The following is a 20,020-nucleotide window of genomic DNA, read 5'->3' as shown; positions in this document are numbered from 1 at the left end:
TTTTTTCCTTGAGTTTTTATTTATCAAAAATAAATTTTAGAATAGCATAGACTGAAAATTAACTGTATTTATACATAGAAATAGTACACCTCTTCTCCTAGGCCAGCCGTGGGCAAACTACGGCCAGTTTGAAATGAATAAAACTGAAAAAAAAAAAAAAAAGACCGTACCCTTTTATGTAATGATGTTTACTTTGAATTTATATTAGTTCACACAAACACTCCATCCATGCTTTTGTTCCGGCCCTCTGGTCCAGTTTAAGAACCCATTGTGGCCCTCGAGTCAAAAAGTTTGCCCACCCCTGTCCTAGGCCATTACTATGGGGGGAGGAGGAGGACTTCACTTATTCTAGTCAGTTGAGCTGGGTTTGGGGTTTTTGTTGTTATGGCGACCTAAAATTCAACATCAGCTTTAAATTTCTCTGGAATTACTTGGTGTTTAGGGTGGGGATTATTTTTTTTAAGTATTTTTTAAAATTTTTCAATTAGAGTCAATGTATAATATTATATTTTAAAATATTTTTATTGATTTTTAGAGAGAGAGAAACATTGGTGTGACAGCACAGCATTGATTAGCTGCCTCTTTGCATGCCCCCTACTGGGGATCAAGAACACAACCTGGGTGTGTGCCCTGATTGGCAACCTTTTGGTGCACGGGATGATGCCCAACCAACTGAGTCACATTGGCCAAGGTCATACAAGAGATAGAAAAAGATATAATACAATGTAAATCAATATTATATTAGTTTCAAGTGTTTAGCCCAGTTGTTAGACATTTATACAACTTACAAAGTGATCACCCTGATAGAGTATCCATCTGACATAGTTATTACAATATTACTGACTATATTCCCTATGCTATAATTTACATCCTCATGACTATTTTGTAACTACCAATTTGTACTTCTTAATCCCTTTACCTTTTTTGCCCATCCCTTCAATCCCCCTCCTATCTGGCAGCCATCAAAATGTTCTCTGCATCTATGATTCTGCTTCTGTTCTGTTTGTTTGTTTATTTTTTTTTACATTCCACATTTAACTGACATCAAATGCCATTTGTCTTTCCCTGTCTGGCATATTTCACTCAGCACAGTACCCTCTAGGTCAGGGGTGGGCAAACTTTTTGACTCCAGGGCCACAATGGGTTCTTAAACTGGACCGGAGGGCTGGAACAAAAGCATGGATGGAGTGTTTGTGTGAACTAATATAAATTCAAAGTAAACATCATTACATAAAAGGGTACGGTCTTTTTTTTTTTTTTTTAGTTTTATTCATTTCAAACGGGCCGGATCTGGCCCACGGGCTGTAGTTTGCCCACGGGCTGTAGTTTGCCCACGGCTGCTCTAGGTTGTTGCAGATGGCAAAATTTCATTCTTTTTTATGACTGAGACATATTTCATTGTATAGATGCACTACTTCTTTACCCATTTGTAGGGTGCGGCTACAGGGTTAAGCCTCAGGCTGACCTGTTGGCAAAGCCACAAACAAGTCCCAGCTTAGAGGGCACAGCCCTCTTAGGATAATTAGGCTTGACCTTATGACCCTCCCTAGATCCTTCCTAGGTAGTTAATTGGCTGCGGAAAGTGCAGCAAGTGCTGCCAAAACAAGTGAAACCCACAAGAACATTGTAACTATGGTGACCACTACCTTGTTTACCTCTGGCTATAAAATAAAGGCTCAGCTTGCCTCTGGATCTCTTTCTGTGAGGCCTCAGCCAGGCACAGGAAGATCCACCTAGACCCAGCTTATTCTCTTTGTCTGTCATTTCTTCATCCTTCACCACCCTCCCTCAGGCTTGCAGAACCCTTGGCTGAGCTGGCTCGGCACACCCATTCATCTATTGATGGACACTTAGGTTACTTCCATATCATGGCTATTGTGAATAATACTGCAATGAACATATGAATGCATGTCTTTTCAATTTAGTGTTTTGGGTTTCTTCAGATAAATACCCAGAAGTGGAATTGCTGGTTCCTTTTTTTGTCTCTTGTTATAGTCTATTTTATCTGGTATAAATATTGTTACCCTACCTGTTTATGTTTCCATTTTCATGAAATATCTTTTTCTATCCCTTTACTTTCATCCTGTGTGTGTCTTTCACTCTGAAGAGAGTATTGTAGACAGTATATGTGAAGGTCTTCTTTTATCCATTCTGTCACTGTGTGTTTTTTGATTGGAACATTTAATCCATTTGCATTTAAAGTAATTGTTGATAGATACTAGTATGTATTTATTGTCATTTTATAATTATCTTTCATTTCTTCTTAAAGATCTTTTAACATTTCTTGTAATACTGGTTTGGTGGTGATGAGCTCCTTTCACTTTTTCTTTTCTGGGAAGCTCTTTGTCCTTTGATTCTAAATGATAGCTTTGCTGGATAGAGTAATCTTGATTGTAGGTCGTTGCTTTTTATCACTTTGAGTATTTCATGCCTATCCCTTCTGACTTGCAAAGTTTCTGTCGAGAAATCAGCTGACAGTCTTACGGGAGCTCCCTTGTAGCTAACTGTTTTTCTCTTGCTGCTTTTAAGATTATCCCTTTGTCTTTAACCTGTTGCATTTTAATTATGTTGTGTCTTGGTGTGGGCCTCTTTGGGTTAATCTTGTTTGAGACTCTGTGTTTCCTGGACTTGTATGTTTATTTTCTTCACCAGGTTAGGGGAGTAGTTTTCTTTTATTATTTTTCCAAATAGGTTTTCAAGTCCTTGCTCTCTCTCTTCTCCTTCTGCAGCCCCATGAAGCGAATGTTGTTAGATTTGAAGTTGTCTCAAAGGCTCCTTTTAGACATTTTTTTTTGCTGTTCTGACTGGGTGTTTTCTGCTTCCTTATCTTCCAATATACTTTACTATTGATTCCCTGTAATATACTCTTTATTTCATTTCTGACTTTTAAAATGTTTTCTATTAGTGGGTTTTTAAATTCTATTTGTTGAAGTTCTCACTAAATTCATCTACCCTTCCCCGAAGTTCATTGAGCATCCATATAACCAGTGTTTTAAACTCTGCATCTGGTAGATTTCTTGTCTCCATTTTGTTTAGGCTCTTTTTTCCTAGAATTTTGTTCTGTTCTTTCATTTGGGACATGTGTCTTTGTCTCCTCATTTTGGCCGCCTCCCTGTATTTGTTTCTATGAATTAGGTAGAGCTGCTACATTTCCTAGTCTTGGCAGAGTGGCCTTATGTAGTAGGTGTCCTATAGGGTCCAATGGCACAGCCTTCCCACTCATCTGACCTGAATGCGCCCTCCATGTGGGCTCTGTGCACCCTCCTGGTTTAACTGAGCTTTTATTGCTATTTGTCCATTCATGAGTGGGGTACAAGCCACTGTGTGGGGGCTGACCACATGGAGTGGACTTTGCCCCAGCAGGCTCTGGTGCCTACCAAGATCTCCCTTTGGGTGTGCCACTTGTGGAGCTAACTGAGTTGGGCTCTGGTGTGGTCTTTATCCAACTACCAGGTGTGTTGGTTCTGGGACCTCTTGGGAGGGTTCTAGGACCTCTTGGGAGGGAATCCAGTACATGTCAATGTCAGGTGCTTCCTATGACTGGTCCTGAGCTACTTGTTTAGAGCTATAAAGGCAGTTTGTGGGGCTGCCTCTGCTGGGCCTGGGTGCGTGTGGCTGGGGCCAGCTTCTGTCAGGGCCAGCCTGACAGGGTTGAGCCGGGCTGAGGCAGGGAGGTGGGAATTGAGAAAAGAAAGAAAGACAGGAAAGCGGGGTCGGGAGGACCCCAGTTCTCTTGATGAACTGAAGCGAGTTTATTAGCTATACAATCCTATTTATACATAACACACTGAATAGGAGGTCTGTCAAGAGGAATGTATTCTTTGTTCCTCTTAATCTCTAAGGGAGAGATACAGCAGAAGGACAAGTTCTCAGTACAGCATATCTCAGTAAATAGTTACAGACTTCTTGGTAAGCTATGAAAGGCTGTTCTCATTCTACAAATGTTGCTCTCATTCTACTGATAATCGCCATCCAAACAAGTCTGGGAAAACCGTGTGGGTAAGGGTCCCAGCCTTGCTAGCCCCTGCAGGTGCAAGGACCTTGCCAGCTTACATCTGGCCCCCAACAAGCTTCCACTAGCACCAAGCCCTGGGGCAGGTCAGGAAAAGGTCCAAGTCACCCCAAGATTCAGCTTCACCTTCTAGCTGCATATTATGCACAGTCACTAAAAGAGCATTAGGCAGAGCATGAGTTGCATGAGGTAGTTTCTCAATGAGTCACCAGGTGGGGGTGAATGGCATTCACTATGTTAATACAGATTCACACTCAGTGCCAGTGCTGGCTCTGAGGCCACTCGACCGAAGTCTCAGGGTACACTGAGACCATCGCCACTGGCCAGGGGCCTGCAAACCTTTGTGGTGAAGTGGCGCCTCAGGGAGCCATCAGGATGAGGCCAGCAGAGTTCATCAGGCTAAAATAGACCAATATTTGGTCACATGGAGGGAGGGCTCTACACAGGAATGGTGGTGCCAGCCTGCAAAGGAATAATGGTCCTTGCTTTGGGGCCACACAACTCAGACTCTGCCACCCCCTGAGTCTGCCTGGACCTCCTCGAGCACCTTCCTAGGAAGTCTGCACCATAGGCTCTGGCTGGTGGCAGCCAGCTGAATTCTCTGCAGGGCTAGAGCTTGGCAGGGCACGGCCACAGCAAATCAGAGGGATGGGGCTAATGGATTTCCTGTGGGGCTGGCACCAGTCAGGCATGAGGCATAAAAATGGTCTTCACCCTAGAGCCACACAACTCAGTCTTTCCCTATTCATCTCTGACACCCCACATCTGCTTGAACCTCCTTAAGAGACCTCTAAGAAAGTCTGTTCTATGGACCCAGGCTGGTGGCAGCCAGCACACTCCTGCACATGGCACAAGCTTGGCAGGGCAGGGCTGGGCCACAGGGAGCGGGGAGGGTGGGTCTAGTGCATTCCCTTAGGCTGACACCGTATTGAGGGGAGTGCTCAATCCAGGAAAGATGGCATCTGTGGGTGATGTGGGTGAGGAGCTCAGCACAGGGTCCTTGACCGCTGTCCCCTTTGCCTTCTCCCCAAAGCCACACCTTCTCTCTGAGCCACCTTCCCTCTGCTGGAGCCCAGGGTGAATGGCCACAAATAAGGTTTTGTGTGCTGGCCCTTTAAGAGGGCCCTTGAGTTTCTAGCAGACTCCTGTCTCTCCCTGGAGGACAGAATCCCTGCTGATTTTCACTGCCTGATGTTATGTGGGCTCCTCTTCCCCGTTCTGGTGCTTCAGTCTGGGGAGCCCATGTTCCCCAGGGGTTGAGAGTAAATGGGGTTGAGATCCCACGTTCATCAGGGGGCACATTTACATCTGAGATAGCCCTCCAGATCCTCAATCACCGCACATGCATATGGGGCCAGTTCGTTTTGCATCTCTGCCCTTCCTACCAGTCTCAATGTGGCTTCTTCTGTAAATCCGTGGTTCAAAGACTGTTCATCTAGTTTTCAGTTAGTTATTCTGGCTGATTTGTTATGTAATTTAGTTGTTTAACTTGTAGTTAATTTGCAAATTAGTACTATAATTCCAGTTTTGTCCTGGAGGAGGTGGTGCAGCTTCCACCTACTCCACTGCCATCTCCTCTATTTTTTTTAATATATATTTTTATTTTATTGATTTTTTTACAGAGAGGAAGGGAGAGGGATAGAGAGTTAGAAACATTGATGAGAGAGAAACATCGATCAGCTGCCTCCTGCACGCCCCCTACTGGGGATGTGCCCGCAACCAAGGTACATGCCCTTGACCGGAATCGAACCTGGGACCCTTCAGTCCACAGACCAACGCTCTATCCACTGAGCCAAATCGGTTAGGGCTGCCATCTCCTCTAATTCTTTTATTTATTCTTCCATCAATTATGTTGTTATATTTTTCTGAAAATATTTCTTTTTTGTCAGACTTTGAAATTTATGATATAAAGTCATTCTGGTATTCTCTAATGATTTAAAAAATATTCCTTGTATCAGCTATGATATACCCTTTTTTATTCCCAAAATAATTATTTGTGTATTTGTTTCTCCATCAAATTTACTGGAAAGTTGCTTGGTTTTTAGTTTTGTTCTAAGAATTAGCTTTTTATTCTGTTGATTATTTCTATTGTTTCTTTGTTTTATCTTTTATTAGTATCTCTTCCTATATTATGATTTTTTTTTTTTTACTTTCTTCAGCTTTACTATGCTCATCTTTTTCTATTCCTAACTTGGACATCTAGCTCATTGTAATTCTCATTGCTATTTAGTGGCTGTATTTACAGTAATATATTTCTCTCTCGGTATAATTTGGTTGATATAGTGTTTTCATTGTTATTTACTGTCAAATATATTGCAATTTCATTGTGATTTACATTTAAATTATGAATTTAAAAGTTGTTGAGATTTCTCTTGTGACCCAGTATGTAGTCTTTTATTTTCACATTTACTTGAAAATAATGTAGTTTCTCTGTTTGTGTCTTTGGTTTTTACCCTTCTTTTCTAGGATTCTTGTTAAATACAGATATTGACCTTTTTATGTCTTTGCTGCATATCTTTTAGCATGTTTTTCATATTCTTTCAACGCCATACTTCTTGATGATTTCAGGGAGAGTTCCTCAACCTGATTTTCCAGCTCACCAACTTGATTTTTGTATACCTTCTACTCGTGCACCAGACTGCTATTTATTTCAGTTATTATATATCTGAGATCAAGAATCTTCAACTAGTTCTTTTTGACTGCTTGTTTCTGCTTTACAGTTAGACAGTCAGTATTTCTATCTCTCTCATGATAATGATGTTTATTATGCTTAATTCTAACTCTTGCTCTATGTGGTCTGTTACTTTTTTCCTTTCTTATGTTGTAGTTGTGCTCCTCAAATGTCTCATTATTTTTTCCTGTGAGATCACATTTCTCTTGGATTATCTGTTACTATCAACAGTAATGTCTCCTTAGGAAAAGAAGCCAAATTCCAAGCTTTAGCTTATGCCCTTGGTATTGAGATTCTTAGACGGGTTCTTCAGTGCCAGGATCCCGCTTTGATCTGTCCTCAACAGTTTCCCATTCTGTCCCTCACACACAAAGTGTGACACTGACCTCAGGTGACTTTTTGTACCTCCACCCAAACACACCTTTTCTCAAGCGCTGTAGTCTTCTTGGGATCTAATCATCTAAACCAGAGGTTCTCGACCAAAGGTGGTATTTGGAAATGTGTGAAGGAGATTTGGGGATTGCTATAAAGAGGCTGGGTTACCATATACATTTTGGGCAAGGGGTTGGGGATACCAAACATACTATAGTGTATGTAAACCCCCACACAATGAAGTACTGTCCCAAACTAAAGGACAGCAGCGCCCCTGTACGTAGAAATGGGTGAGGATTTAACTTTAGGCCTAGCTCATTCATTTACACATGTAAGTCTCTCCTTTCTACCCGCGGGTTCTCTAGTTGTATCTGACGCTACTGCACTGCTTCCAGTCAGCTACTTGGTAGATGGTATGGGGGGAAATCATTTCATGGAGAAATAAATTATTTTTTTAAAAAAACATCTTTGTTTTTAAATGTCTTGTTTTGGAATAATTTTATAATTACAAAAATGTTTCAAAAATAGTACCAAGCCCTAGCCAGTTTGGCTCAGTGGATAGAGCATCAGCCTGCAGACCCGGCTCCCAGGTTCGATTCCGGTCGAGGACATTTACCTTGGTTGCAGGCTACTCCCCAGCCAGGGCTCTGATCTGGGCTTGTGCAGGAGGCAACCAATCAATGTGTTTCTTTCACATCAATATTTCTCTCTGTCTTTTCCTCTCTTTTCCGCTCTGCAGTCTCATGCAGTTGGTGCATGAGATTAACCAGGAACTTATATGCATATATAAACACAGACAATAGTGTGGTGAAGACCTGGGAGCAGTGGATGCAGGTTAGGGGGCTAATGAGGGAAAAGGGGCACTTCTATAATACTTTCAACAATAAAGATAAATTTAAAAAATAATAACAACACCAGCCCCATGACACAATCACCACACACACACACACACACACACACACACGTGCACATGTGTGCACATTGGGGAGGGGGGCTGCAGAAAGAGTAGGTCACAAGTTTGAGAGTCAGGTTGCCTGGATCTGAATCTTGACTCTGGCAATTATTAATGTTATGGCCATAGGCAAATTTTTTAACTTCTTGTTTCATTTCCTAATCTATAAAATGAATAGAAGTTTGGACCCACCTCATAGAGCTGATTGTTTCCCCACATTCACTGAATAATTATGTAGTTGGCTAGGTCTTCATCTTCTCCCAAAATCCTTCTATTGCTCTGAAAGAATTTAGCTCCCATTTCCAGAGCAATTCAAGCCTCGAGCCTTCTGGTGATTTTTCTAAATACTAGTGGCCTTCTCATCCAAGGCATCTGGACAACCCACTTTGAAGACCAGCCTGGAACCTTGTTATCACCACAGCCTCTTTATCTTCTATATTTCTTATACTTTTACTCTCATTACACCTCCCAGAAACCTGGATCCACCCTCTAATTCAGTAAACAAGTATGTACCAAATGCCTTTTTTGCCCCAGGCACTGTTTCCTAGATTCTTCTATTTTCGTTCAATGTATAGGACACCCACTAGCCCCAATTTCCTTTTCCTCCTGTAGTTAATTACTTGAACTTCTTTTCTCCCTAAGCCCTCAAATGAATTGAACACATATTGTTTTTTCTGTTTGAAGTCTCAGTTTCCTCAAAGGAAAGCAAATATTAAATCTCAGTTTGTCCTTAGACAGTTTCATCTTTCTGAAGTTAAAGAAGTAATCAGCAGAGGTGTTTTACTAGATATCATACATTACTGGAGGTTAGACGTTAATTTGTATCTAACTTCATAACACATATCAAATAAATCTCAGAGTATTTATAGACTCAAACTCTTTTTTTAATTCAACTATTACAACAAACTCAGGGAACATAGTCCCAATGAGCCCTTCTTTTAAAAATGTAGAAGACCAACTTCAGCTAAACAAGAGATAAATGGCAAAAACTCTTTAAAACAGAATGCTGACAATTACTGAATCCACTTAATTGTAGGACTCTTCAAACAAACAAAACTGTGGAGATTATTGCTAGGAAACAGAATGGTAGATTATAAACTGAGGAATGCTGTAAATAACAAAAGTGGAAGAGGGTGCGAGAGAGATCCTTATCACTTTTAGTCTGGTATGAAAGGATACTTTTTTGTCCAGCCAATGTGGCTCAGTAGTTGAGTCGTGGTTTGATTCCTGGTAAGGGCACATGCCCGAGTTGTGGGCTCAATCCTAAGGAAAGACTCATGGAAAGAATATTCCCCATTGATAATAGCTTGTTGTAACTTTATGCCTGAAAATCATTTTGGCTAGATATAAAAATCTTAGTTCTTTTTTTTTTTCTTTCAGTATCTTAAATATGTTTTCCTATTGTTTTTGGAATAAAGCATGCTATTTAAAAAACACACACACACACACACACAAAAAAAAAAAAAAACCCTGCAATTATAGACACAGAATAAAAGTCCAGAAATAGACCTACAAAATACAATCAACTAATTTTCAGTGAAGGCACCAAGATGATTAAGTAGGAAGTGGACAGTCTTTTCTACAAATGGTATTGGAACATCTGGATATCCAATGGGGTGGGGGAGGGGAATAACAAATCCTGACATATACTTCATCCCAAGAGTTATTTGGGGATCAATATAGGATAAAACAAGAAGATGAAACAGTAAATCTTCTAGAAAAAAAACATATTAATATATTTGTGATATTCAGATAAATAAATATTTCTTAAATGAAACTCAAAAAGCAATGATTCTAAAAGGAAAAAGTATTAAACTTAATTAAAATTAAAATCTTCTATTCTTCAGAAAACACTACAGACTAGAAGAAAATATTTACAATACATACATCTGACAAAGAATTTATATCCAGAATGTATAAAGAACTCCTAAAATAAATAACAAAAGGCAAAAGGCATGAACAGACATTTCACATGCGCAAAAATGTTATGTGAATAGCCAATAGGCATACAAAATGATGCATAGGACACCAAAGATATACAAACTAAAACTACACTGAGATCCTATTTCATACTCAATGAAATGGTTAAAACTAGAAGGACTGACAATACCAATTGCTGATGTGGAACTACTGGAGTCTGTGCAGTTCCAGACATAGTATATAATGGTACAACAACTAGAAAAACAGTTTGGGAATTTCTTATGAAATTACGCAAACATCCACGTCCTTCCTCAGCAATTCTACCAAGTATTTACCCAAAAGAAATGAAAACATGTGCACAGAAAAACATTGACAGAAATGTCAAAGTAGCTTTATTCATAACAGCCAAAAACAGGAAAAACCCCCAAAGTCCATCCCAAGGAAATAAGATAAAGAAATTGTGGTAGTGTCATACAATAGAATTTTTTAAATTCAGTATTTTAAAACTCAGCAGGTTTTTTTTAAAAATGAACTGCTAATACAAGCCATAATGTGGGTTAATCTAAAAAGCATTATGTGAGATTCCAAAATGGAGGCAGTGTAAATAGAAGTTAACTGACAAGCCCCCAGGACCAAACTGTAATTACAACTAAAATACAGAAAAGCCACCCTGAAAAATCAACTGAAGTCTAGCTGGAGAGAACCCTGATAACCAAGGATGGAAAGTGTAGACCCCATAGAGACTGGTAGGAAGCACAGAGGCATGAAAGAGTAGGCCAGGCCCCCACAGACAGCAGCTGAAGGTCTGGAAGTTTATCTCAGCTGTGGGGGGTTCCCACTGAGAACTCTGAGGTCTGAACCCCAAGCGTGGCCTCCCAGCCCAGAGCACCAGAACTGAGGAGGTTTCCCACACAACAGCTGGCTGTGGAAGGCAGCAGGATGGCCTTCTGCCAGGGAGAGATGGTTGGAGAGGCAGGCACCCTCTTAAAGGGCCAATGCACAACATTCTGTGTGCAACCACTCACCTCGGGCTCCAGCAGAGGGAGGGCAGAGTAGACTGGAGCTGTGTGAGCAGAAGCCAGAGTTGGGGGTTATGGGGTTAGAGCTCTGAAGGCCGACACCCTGGTTTTCCTATGCTAAGTCATTCTATCACTCTGCAGAGGACATCTTCCTCCAGTAGGCAATACCAGCCAGGCAGCTTTTGCCTGGGGGGAAGCATTTGGAAATTGGAAAACCCCTGGCCCCACCCTGTGGAGTTTCTGAGGCCCATTAAGAAACTGAGAATCACAAACCGCCTGTAGGCAGAAGCAATTGCCCTACCCTGTGTAGCCTATGCCTTCCTGTGCTCTATAGCCTGAGCCTAATCACGACTGAATAAGGCCCTAGACAGTTTGGCTCCATGGATAGAGTGTAGGCCTGCAGGCTGAAGGGTCCCATGTTCGATTCCAGTCAAGGGCACACACTGGATCAGATGGATTAAATTGACATGTATAGAACATTTCACCCCAAAGCTGAAGAATATATGTTCTTCTCAAGTGCATATGGGTCAACATAGTACTGGAAGTGCTAGCCACAGCAATAAGATAAGAATAAAAAATCTGTGGTATATTTACACCATGGAATACTATGCAACCATAAAAAAGAAGGATCTCTTGGCCTGTGAGACAGCATGGAGAGACCTGGAGAGTATTATGCTAAGCAAAATAAGCCAGAGAAAGACAAGTATCACATGATCTCACTCATATGTGGAATCTAATGAACAAAATAAACTGATGAACAAAATAGATTCTGAGACATAGAAGTATGGAACAAACTGTTGAATCTCAGAGGGAAGGCAGGGGTGGGAGGGAAGTGATCAACCAAAGAACTTGTATGCATATATGCATAACCCATAGACACAGACAATAGGGTGGTGAAGGCCTGGGGTGGGTGGCAGGGATGCGCTAGAGGGAGTCAATGGGGAGGGGAGGGGGGAGAGGACATTAAATAATCTATAATAATAAAAGTGTACTATGCTAATTAGGCCAGATGTCCTTCCAGATGACCTTCCAGACGAAGCCAGGGCTGCAAGGGAAGCCCAAATCCTGGGTGCCAGAGGGAAGCCGGTGCCAGCAGCCAGGGGAAGGAAGGCCTACTCTTGCATGAATTTCATGCATTGGGCCTCTAGTCCTATCTAATAAAAGGGTAATATGCAAATTAACTGTCACTTCGTCACAAAGATGGAGGTGCCCATAGCTGCCGGGGTGCTGGACGTTGGCGGTGTCACCCCAGCGATGAACCCCAGCATCCCGCGTGCCCTGGCCCACAGAGGGAGGGAGGGCTGGCCGGCGGGCCTCTGGCCAGAGGCCAGCTGGGGCGCGCAGGATGCTGGGGCAGCGGCGCCCCGGTGATGAGCCCCAGTATCTCACGTGCCCCAGCCCATGGAGGGAGTAATGGAGAGTGGGTGGGCAGGCCTCTGGCCAGAGGCCGGCCAGGGTGCGGGATGCTGGTGTTGTTGCAGGCCAGGCTGAGGGACGCCCCCCGCCTCTGTGCACAAATTTCGTGCACCAGGCCTCTAGTAAAATAATAAAAAGCATTATGCTGAGCAGGAAATGCCAGACATGAAAGAGGATACACTGTGTGATTTCATTTATATGAAGTTCATGAATCGACAAAATGACTGTGGTGATAGAGATTATAACAGTGGTTGTCCAGAGCAGGGGACTGATTGAAAAGGGTACAAGGGAACATTCACAGGAGTGGGAAGTTAGGTATCTTGCTTGGTGTGTTGGTTACACAAATTTGTCAAAACTCATCAAATTGTACAATTAAGACAGGTGCATTTCACTGTGTGTAAGTTTTACTTCAATTAAAACCTTAATTAGGAACCAGCCTAGGGCCTGATGGGATTGGGGCAGTTCTCTTCCAACCTGAAACCCACTGGGGCCTCAGAAGCTCTCAGGGTGGCAGCCTCTGGTTCCAGCACCGATAACAGGCAGAGCTGGGAGGATGCGGGCTTCGCCATTCTTGGCCAGGTGTGTCTTGGAGAAAACGCATATATCTGAATAACCAAAGAAAGGTATGGGAAGGAATGCAAAATCTGTGCCAGGCCATTCACAGTGTGTCGCTGGTACCCTGGGGTCCACGTGCATTTTGAGAAGACTGACCTGTGCCAAACCTGTAGTAAATTGAAGAATATCTGTCAGACCGGCCTCTTGAATCTAGAGCAGTGGTTCTCAACCTTCTAGCCCTTTAAATACAGTTCCTCATGTTGTGACCCAACCATAAAATTATTTTCGTTGCTACTTCATAACTGTAATGTTGCTACTGTTATGAATTCTAATGTAAATATCTGATATGAAGGATGGTCTTAGTCGACCCCTGTGAAAGGGTCGTTCCACCGCCAAAGGGGTCGCGACCCACAGGTTGAGAACCGCTGATCTAGAGCATAGCTTGCCCATCCAGGATCCTGATGCAGGGTTGTCTTTAAGGATGACATGCCAAAGCCAGATGTCAACAAGTGATACTACACACAGACAATGGAGAGGGAGATTTCTAACTCTTCTGGAACATGGCCAGTTGGCATGGTGGGGAAAGCCACGTCCACCAGCAACATGCTGCTCACACTGGCCCGGGCCACACCCTACTACAAAAGGAACCAACCCCACATTTGCACTTTCTGGGTGAAAGGAGGATGTAAGAAATGAGAGGAGTGTCCACACAGACTTGAGAAGCCTATGGATCCAGATGACCCCCCTTGCTGATCAGAACATTAAAAACCAGTATTATGGACTCAAGACCCTGTGGCAGGTAAGCTCTTACAGCGGGTTTCAACAAAGCCTTGTCTGGACCCACCAGAGGACAAGACTCTCACCACACTATATGCTGGTGGTCTGGCCGATACCACTGCTGAGACCGATCTCAGAAATCATTCCTACCGGTTTGGAGAGAGCCGGTGATCGCCGTTGTGCAGAGACAGCAGTGTGCTTTCATCCAGTCTGGAGAGATCCGGACGATCGCCATGGTGCACAGAGAGCTGTGTGCTTTCATCCAGTGTGCCAAAAGGCAGGCTGCAGAAGTGGCCGGGGAGAAGTCCTTTACCAAGTTCATTGTCAATGGCGTAGACTCAACATGAAATGGGGAAGGCCGTTTCAGGGCTGTTAGGATCTCCTCCTCTTCCTCCTGCAACAGAAGAAGCCTCTACCACAGCGGTTCTCAACCTGTGGGTCGCGACCCCTTTGGGAGTCGAACAACCCTTTCACAGGGGTCGCCTAAGACCATCAGAAAACACATATATAATTACATATTGTTTTGTGATGAATCACTATGCTTTAATTATGTTCAATTTGTAACAATGCAATTGGGGTCACCACAACATGAGGAACTGTATTGAAGGGTCGCGGCGTTAGGAAGGTTGCAATCTACCCCGCAGTGGCCCTCCAGCTGGTGACCACTGCCCTGCCGCCACACCCTGGCATTGTCCGGCCCCACCCTCAGGTTTGGAGCCACACATGCTCCACCCAATGGGACCACCTCCTCCTTCATGATGGCTCCAGGACTAATCCACTGTCCTTCTCAGGACCCTCAGAGAATGGGAGCTCATGCCGGGACACAGCAGCCCCTAGCACATTGCCACCACTCGGGCTCTACAAAAGACAGGGCACTGAAAAATCCCAGTACGCAAATCTTGGAATAAATATTTATTTCCCTTTAAAAAAAAATCAAATTGTACACTTCAGATACTGCATTTTAATGTTTGTAAATAATACTCAATTTTTACAAAAGTTTAAAAATGCCGTGACAGAATAGTTTTTAAACTTATAAAAACAACAAAATCTAACCCTGGCCAGGTGGCTCATTTGGTTGGAGCATCATCCGATACGCCAAAAAGTTGCAATTCGATTCCTGGTCAGGGCACATACTTGTTGCAGGCTTGATCCCTGGGAGGCAACTGATCAATGTTTCTGTCTCACATCAATGTTTCCTTTTCTCTCTCTCTCTCTCTCTCTCTTTCTCTTTCTCTCTCTCTCAACAACAAAAACATATTCTCAGGTGAGGATTAAAACTAATTTTTTAAATCTTCAAATTAATATTGATATGATTAGGAAAACTATATTCAGAAAAAAATCTCATAGCCTTAAGTTTATGTATTTTAAAAATAGAAAATGTTAAAATAAAATAAATAGAAAATGAAAATAAAATTTTTAAAAAGTGTCAAAAAAGAAAAGTCTGAGATCAGGAGAAATAAATTAATAATAATATGAAGATAGAAATTATTAGAAAATAAAAGCAATAGATTTGATCAATCTACAGCTAATTTCTATGAAAATATCAATAAAATGGGCAAACACCTCATAGATTTAAACCATAGAAAACACACTGAAATCATTAAAATTGAAAATTGGGCTTTATGCACAGATATAGGAGCATGTTATAATGGCATAGGAAATTTAAATGTACCACTCTAAGCTAAAAATTCTGAAAATAACGATGAAACACATGATTTTCTAAAAACCCATAAACTCCCAGAAATGATGAGAAAGTAGTCCATCTGGATACCAATAACCATGGAAGAAATGGGCATTTCTGCCTAAATAACTCCAAATGCTGCACCACGTCTAGACAATTTATAGTGAGCTCTACCAGAGCTTTAAGGAAAGATAATTCACATATAATTTAGACTGTTCCAAATCACAGAAAAAGATGGCACACTTCCCAATTCATTTTCTCAAACCAGCAATACCAATTCCAAAGTCTAACAAATGGAGCACAACAAAGGAAATCACAAACTAATCTCCCTATTAATATAAATAGCATGCTAATCCAGGAGCATGTTAATATACCAGTCAATTAATTAGTCACTTCAATACATCAGAAGATTAAAAAGTAATTACTTTAATAAACACAAAAATCAAAAATAATTAAATGCAATATTTTAAAAATACAAAAGCTTCCTGATACTAGAAGAAAACCTCCTTAATCTGTTAGGAAATAGTTATTGTATATAAATAGCCAATATTATAGTTAATAATGAAATACGATAGCCTATTCCCATTAAACTCAAGACCAAGAATGGTGTGCTCATTATTAGTTAACATTTTTCTGGAAGTTCTAGTGAATTTAATAAGACAAAGAATTTTTAATTGATAAATTTTAGAAACACAGGAGAAAATTAATCTCTATTTTCAGATGATGCTTTTCTAAATAGAAAACCTAAGTTAATCAAAATAAAAATTCACTAGTAAGAGAAGTCAGTAAGGAACTAGTTTAAAAATATACAAAACTCAACAATTTTTTTCCTATAAACCACCAGTAATCGGTTCAGAAATTTAACAAGGAAAAATCCCCATTTTATACAACCATCACAATCATAGAATGCTTAGGAAACATACGAAATGTGAGGTTTTAAGAAAAATGGCTGCAGAGTAAGTGGAGCTCACAGACCCATCTCAGGACCAAACTGGAATTACAACTAAAATACAAAAAAAAAACAACACACACCCACAACAACAACAAAACAAAAAAAAACAAAAAAACCTGAATAATCAATTTAAGACTAGCTGGAGAGAACCCTGATAACAAAGGACTGAAAGTGGAGACCACATAGAGACTGGTAGGAAGTGCGGAGGCGTGAAAAGCATGGCCAGGCTCCCACACACAGGAGCTGATGTTTTGGAGAGATATCTCAGCTGTGGGGGGTTGCCACTGAAAACTCTTGGGTCTAATACTCACACTGGGCCCCCCAACAGAGAGCACCAGAACTGAGAAAGGTGCCCACATAACATCTGGCTATGAAAAGCAGCAGGGATGCTGTCTGCCAGAAAGAGACTGCTGGAAATTCAGGCACCCTCTAAAGGGCCAATTTTGAGTGCAGGCACTCACCTTGGCCTCCAGCACAGGGAGGGCAGAGTGGACTGGAGCAATCTGGGACTGCTGGCTCCTAACTGCTCACCTGCCTGCCTGCCTGATCGCCCCTAACTGCCCTCCCCTGCCGGCCTGATTGCCCCTAACTGCCTGTGCCTCAGCCCCCACCACCATGGCTTTGTCCGGAAAGAAGTCGGACATCTGGAAGATGGCCAGTCAACCCGATCAAATTAGCATATTACCCTTTTATTAGTATAGATCAGCCGTGGGCAAACTACGGCCCGCGGGCTGGATCCAGCCCATTTGAAATGAATAAAACTATTGAAAAAAAAGACCGTACCCTTTTATGTAATGATGTTTACTTTGAATTTATATTAGTTCACACAAACACTCCATCCATGCTTTTGTTCCGGCCCTCCGGTCCAGTTTAAGAACCCATTGTGGCCCTCCAGTCAAAAAGTTTGCCCACCCCTGGTATAGATAGATTATATAGGATAGGATTGCTTAAATGGGATGGGAGGAGCCTTTTTCAGCAGGAGGAGATGCTCTTGGCAGAAAAAAACACATAATCCCTATATCTGGACTGATAGCCAGCTATATGCACTATACTGCCAAACCGGTCATTAAAAAATTGAACCGCTTTCTTACACCTTACACCAAACAGCTGTTGCCCTTAAAACCCCTCCTCAGGCCCCACCTTAGGTTCTGTCTTTGCAGTTCATCCAGATTAGGTTCTGATTGGTCAATTTCTACGCCCCTCAGTGTCAAAAGCTCCGCCTCCTAGGCAGCCTCCTAGTTCATTGGCTCCTCGCAGTTCATTCAGATTTGGTTCTGATTAGTCAGTTTTTATGCCAGTCAGCACCTCCAGGCCTGATCAGAGAGGCGGGGCTGATCAATAGCCACCCCAGGCTGCTGGCGAGCGGGCTGAACTGCTGACCTCTCTGAGAGAGAGAGAGAGGCTCGGCTGCTGGCGAGGCCTGGAGAGGGAAGCAGAGTCTGATCCACAGCCTGAGCTATGAATCAGACCGCCTTCCCTCTCCAGGCCTCGCCAGCAGCTCCAGCAGCTGCAACAGCTGGTGATCAGCCCCACCTCTCTCTCTCTCCGAGAGGTCAGCATTTAAGCCCGCTGTCCGTGCAGCCTGGCGTTCAGTTGAGTCTTCAGTCGTTTTGGACGTTACAGACCCTGGCTCTTTACATATATAGATATGTATAGCCCGTGGACACAGGCACTAGGATAGTGAAGACCTGGAGGGGTGGGTGGGCACTGGCAGGAGGGGCAGGGGCGGGAGGATAATAGGAGATATCTGTAATACAATAGAAAGTATATTTACGCAAAAATAAATGTGAGCCTGGCCAGTGTAGCCAGTGGTTTAGCGTCAACCCGTGCACCAAAAGATGGCGGGTTCAATTCCCAGTCAAGGCACATGCCCAGGTTGCAGGTCGGATCCCCAGGAAGAGGTGTGCAGGAGGCAGCCGATCAATATCTCTATCTCTCTCTTTCTCCCCTCTCCCACTCTCTCTAAAAATCAATAAAAAAATTTTTTTAAAGAAATGTGAAACATCTTATATGATGCAAACTACCAAACATTACTGAGGCCCAGAAAAAAAAAAACTGCTTATTAGAATGTTTGATATCATAAACATTAAGGCAGTCTTAATGAAAATACCAATGAAATGTTTAATTTTAAAGAACAAACAAGTTATAATTGGCAGAAGTTACTTTAAAAGATGTATCATATTTGTTTTACCAAATGTTAAAATGTACTAATAAGACATATACATTCAAATAATAGAGTACTACAAGAGGAATAGATAGAACCAGCACCAATTACATATAATCACTGCCTCTGTAATAAAAATGCCATCTTAAATTAAAACAACCCTCTATGGCCCAGGCTGGCGTAACTCAGTAGTCAGAGCTTTAGCTGCGCACCAAATGGTCACAGGTTCGATTCCCAGTCAAGGGCACGTACCTAAGTTGAAGGTCCCTGAGCACATTCAGGGGGCAACCAATTGATGTGGCTCTCTTAGAATGATCTCTCTCTCTCTCTCTCTCTCTCTCTCTCTCTCTCTCTCTCTCTCTCTCTTTCCCTCTCTCCCCCTCACCCTACCTTCCACTCCCTTTAGAAAGTGGAAAAATATCAATGAGAAAATATCCTCAGGTGAGGGTTAAAAAAAAACCCACCCTCTGTGAATGGAGGAGGAGCTATTCCCATTTAACAGAGGAGGAAACTGGGGATCAGATAGTAAAGTAACTTATGCTAGATCACCCAAATAGCACCCAGCTAGAACACATTACGAACAAGGATTATTTCCTGGAGATGGAATTACAAATGTTATTTTCTACTTTGTAATGATCCCTTTCTATAGCAAATTCAAATAATAAGGATAATTTTTTTAACTATTAAACTGATGTCAATTTTATTTCTGATATGTTGTGTTATCCTGCCTAATCAACAGCATTCATCACTTTGAGGAGGAAAAGCGTATTTCTCAGTGCAAGGACAGGGAAAGGCCTTTCTTTTTCCTTACTGTAACCTTCCACAATTTATGAGAAGCATCTTGTAATTAAACCCCAAGATTGTTAGCTCCCATGATTCAAACAGCCATTCCGTTCAAACTGCAAGACAAGATAAGCTATTCGCAAAGCTACATTCTTGCATTCCCTCTCCTCCTGGCTGTTCTCATAACTCAGGGATAATTTGCACCAAGAAGTCTCTAGTTCAGTGGTTCTCAACCTTCCTAACGCTGCGACCCTTTAATACAGTTCCTCATGTTGTGGTGACCCCCAATTTCATTGTTACAAATTGAACATAATTAAAGCATAGTGATTAACCACAAAAACAATATGTAATTATGTATGTGTTTTCCGGTGGTCTCAGGTGACCCCTGTAAAAGGGTCGTTCGACCCCCGAAGGGGTCACGACCCACAGGTTGAGAACCGCTGCTCTAGTTGGTAGAAAGTTCCCTTCTCCCCTCCCCTTCAAACAAGCCTCTTTTGAACTCTTCATAACTTTTGCTCTAAGCATGTTTTACAGGCTTGGAGGAAATACTGACAAGACACCTCCCTAGGACATCTGCCCAGCTGTCTCCTGGAAAGCAAGCAAACTGTGACTTTTCAAGACAGCCCCTGGTATCTGCTCAACTTCAGCCCCAAATCCTCCTCCCTTCCATGTCACCTAGCAAGAGCAGCCACTACTCTTTAAAAATGGAAGCTGCTTTCTGTTCCTGCCCTTATTGACTAGCGATA

At 42.2% G+C, this 20,020-nt stretch overlaps 1 pseudogene across 1 annotated transcript; it reads left to right on the top strand.

The window, feature by feature from the left end:
* Positions 1-12,809: 12,809 nt before the first annotated feature.
* Positions 12,810-14,041, top strand: LOC308525578 (pre-mRNA-splicing factor RBM22-like; annotated as a pseudogene). The gene is made up of 2 exons: positions 12,810-13,138; positions 13,359-14,041. The product of its transcript is annotated as a pre-mRNA-splicing factor RBM22-like (transcript).
* Positions 14,042-20,020: the final 5,979 nt, after the last annotated feature.

Source organism: Myotis nattereri (assembly GCF_964212035.1).
Source record: "Myotis nattereri genome assembly, chromosome: 9".
Lineage (NCBI taxonomy): Eukaryota > Metazoa > Chordata > Mammalia > Chiroptera > Vespertilionidae > Myotis > Myotis nattereri.
This window is presented reverse-complemented; position numbering and strand designations above follow the sequence as displayed.